The 3696-nt window shown below is 42.5% G+C and overlaps 1 pseudogene; it reads right to left on the bottom strand.

Annotated features, from left to right (window-relative positions):
* Positions 1 to 265: 265 nt before the first annotated feature.
* On the bottom strand, positions 266 to 389 carry LOC115029151 (small nucleolar RNA SNORA17; annotated as a pseudogene).
* Positions 390 to 3696: the final 3307 nt, after the last annotated feature.

Below are 3696 nucleotides of genomic sequence, written 5' to 3'. Positions count from 1 at the left end.
TCTGGTGGTCATCTCTGGCTTGCTCCTAGCCCAGCCTGACTGAGTGCCCCCATGCAAGGGTCATCTGTCTCAGGCTCTCTCCCATCTGGGACCTGAGGTCCTGGGCAGGGTTCTTCTAGTTTCCAACTTGCTCTCAGTCTTGGGAGCCTATTTGGGTCTGCATGGCATGGGACTGATGTCGTTTCAGGCTAGCTCCTTGTCTGGATCCCTTGGTGCCAGTCTGGTTCTCAATTCAGGCTTGCTACCCACCAACCCTCACGAAGGGAATCTTCAGCTATGAATCATTCAGCAGTTCACAAGCTTTAACACTGAGTATAGACATAACTTCTCTGCCACCTACTGACGCACAAATGACACAGCAGCCATATCTGCAAACCTCTAGGAGCAGGCTTTTTGTTTACCTTATAACCATAGCTAGCTTGAAACTTATGTTAATCAGGTTGGCCTGGAACTAATATAAACTTACCTGTATCTGCTTCTGCTTCTGCCTCTGCCTCTCTGCCTCTGCCTCTGCCTCTGCCTCTGCCTCTGCCTCTGCCTCTGCCTCTGCCTCTGCCTCTGCCTCTGCCTCTGCCTCTGCCTCTGCCTCTGCCTCTGCCTCTGCCTCTGCCTCTGCCTCTGCCTCTGCCTCTGCCTCTGCCTCTGCCTCTGCCTCTGCCTCTGCCTCTGCCTCCTGAGTGCTGGGATTAAAGACATGTGACTTTATTTTTATTTTATTTATTTTCTGACTTTATTTTTGCCTTTGGAGGCAAGATCTCACTACATAGCCTTGATTGGCCTGTACTTACTATGTAGCTCAGGTTGGCTTTGAGTTTAAAGCAAGCTTTCTGTCTCTCCCTCTTGAATGATGTGATCACAGATCTGCATGACCATATACAGCCAAACATTCTTAATATTCCAAATAATTATGGCTCTTTCTTTCTTATGTTTGTTTTGAAGCAGGCCTCATGTAGTCATGGCTAGCATCAAGGTTTTGATATCTTCACCTTTATGTCCTGAGTGCCTCGATTCTGCTTTTGTTTCCTTTGTTTATCTTCAAACACAGTCGACTGTGTGTCATTTGTCAAGTTCAGTTGCACAGTGACGTTTCCCCCTATTCCAGAACATAAGAATCACTCTGGGAACTGCCTGAGATGCAGCCCAACAGTGTGTCATAGCCCATCAGCCCTAACACCAAGCAGTGGGAAGAGTAAGCTGGGCTTACTGGGATACTGGGAAGGCCTGTCATCACTTGCAGAATGTTGCCTTGGTTATAACTGGTAGAAAGGATGCTTTTGCAGCAGGAAGTACCCTGTCTTCATTAGGCTTTCTATTGCTGTAAACAGACACCATGACCACGGCTACTCTTATAAAGGAAAACATTTAATTGAGGCTGGCTTACAGCTTCAGAGGTTTAATATGCTATTGTCATGCTGAGAAACATAGCAGCATGCAAGCAGACATGGTGCTGGAGAAGGAGCTAAGAGTTCTGTGTCTTGATTGGCAGGCAGAAGTAAAAGCCCAATGAGGCCTAGTTTGAGCATACGAGACCTCAAAGCCCGCCTCACAGTGACACACTTCCTGCAATAAGGCCATACTTCCTAATAGTGCCACTCCCTATGGGCCAAGCATTCAAACATATGAGTTTATGGGAGGCACTCCAATTTAAACCACCACATACCTTATGCTGGTTGATACACGGTAGAATTGCTTAAACAAAGGAAACTTCACCCGAGGAACTACATCCACCAGATTAGCCAGTAGGCAAGGCGGTGGGAAATTTCTTATTATGGATTGATGCAGACAGGCACAGCTCACTATGGGTGGTACCACCCTTGGGCAGGTAGTCCTGGGTTGGCTGACAAATACTATATAACAAAACGCCAACACTAGGCATGAAAAGCCCTCTTTTGAGTTGTGTGTTAGTCAGGGTTGTGCAAAAGAATCCCAAAACATACAGCCAATTGCTATGGCCTTTGATTGCTCCGTGGCCAGGCATGGTCATGCAGGTCTGTGACCACACCATTCAGGAGGGAGAGGTAGAAAGATTGCCTTTGGTTGCTCTAGGAGGTGGAAGGTAAGTCCCTATTGCTAAAGTCCCTGTTGCTTCAGAAATTGGGCCCAGTGGCTCCTGAACTGGAACTACTTAAATGCCTCCTCCCTAAGGCCTAGCTTTTATGGTAGCAGAAGGCACCATGTAAGCTTCCAAAGGGGGGAAGCAACCGCAGTCGTAACCAGCTACGTATGACGTCCATCAACTACAAGACCTGACAGTCCTGGCTGCTCATTTTCCTACATTACAGCTCAGGACTGACACCCAGTGGCTTGTGAGAAGAAAGCTCTCCAAATGCATTTCAAGTCTGCAGGAATGGAAGAAGTATTTATTTCCTTGTTAGTGAAAGTTGTAAAACTTCCTATTCAGAAATGAAAAGAATTCCCCTTCTGGGAAATCAAGAAGCCTTCTACCACTATCCCATATCCTCAGCCTAGCCTTCTCAGAGAGCTGGGTTTAGCCACTATTTTCTGCTAATCAGGACAGCCCTGAAAACATACATACAAGCAATATTATATATATGAATACATATGACTATATGAACATATATAATATATTATATTCCTAAATATAACCTGCTTGGTTATATATATATATATATATATATATATATATGCATATACATTTATGTGTGTAACAGCAATTAATGGGAAAGAGGCTAAGAATGTGCAGGAAAGCAAGGAAGGGTATATGGAAGGATTTGAAGGGAGGAAAGAGAAGGTAGAAATGTGTGATGATACCGTATCAAATGTATTGATTATTACAGAATTGAGGACTATGAACCAGTGGGAAATTTTCAGTTGCACTGTTGTAACTGATTTTTTTAAATTTAGTTAGAATTTTTCATTATCTAGTCCTTGGTCCATGGACTTAGGTTGTTTCCATTTTCTAGCTATTGTGAATAGAGAGGCAGTGAACATAATGGAGCAGCTATCTGTGGAGTAGTATGTCTGTCCTTTGGGCATATGCTAGACTGGCATAGCTGGGTCATATGATAGACTTATTTTTAGCTTTTTGAGAATTCTTCTCAGTGATTTTCAAAGTGGCTGTACCAGTTTGCAATTCTACCCATAGTGAATGAGGGTTCCTGAGGGATGTATATATATATATATATATATATATATATATATAACCAAGCAGGTTATATTTAGGAATGTATATGTATATGTGTATGTATATGTATATATATGTGTATGTATATGTATATATATATACATACACATATACATATACATACACACATACATATATATACACACACGTATGTATACATACACACACACACACACACATATATTAGTTTTATGTTTACATATTTATTTGTATGTGTGGCCTGCAAGGTAACCCAGCAAGTAAAGGCACTTGCCAACCAAACCTAACAATTTGGGTTCAAATCCCAGGACTCACACGTAGAAAGAAAGAAATGATTCTCACAAGTTGTCTTTTGACCACCACACTTATGCCATGTCACAAGCATCCATCCATACAAATAAGTAAATGTAATGCAATTGTTTTAAAAATAAAGTTCAAGGCCAGATTCTGTCTACAAAGTGTAAATACATTTTTTTTTAACAAATGAAGGCTTGGAAAATCATGTGTGTTCAGAAAACGCTTCCTCTAGCACCATGATGTGCAGTCTACTGCCCATCACTGGTGGCAATGCC

This window comes from Mus caroli, unplaced genomic scaffold, assembly GCF_978045245.1.
Source record: "Mus caroli unplaced genomic scaffold, Mus_caroli_1 scaffold_15, whole genome shotgun sequence".
NCBI classification, from domain to species: domain Eukaryota; kingdom Metazoa; phylum Chordata; class Mammalia; order Rodentia; family Muridae; genus Mus; species Mus caroli.
This window is presented reverse-complemented; position numbering and strand designations above follow the sequence as displayed.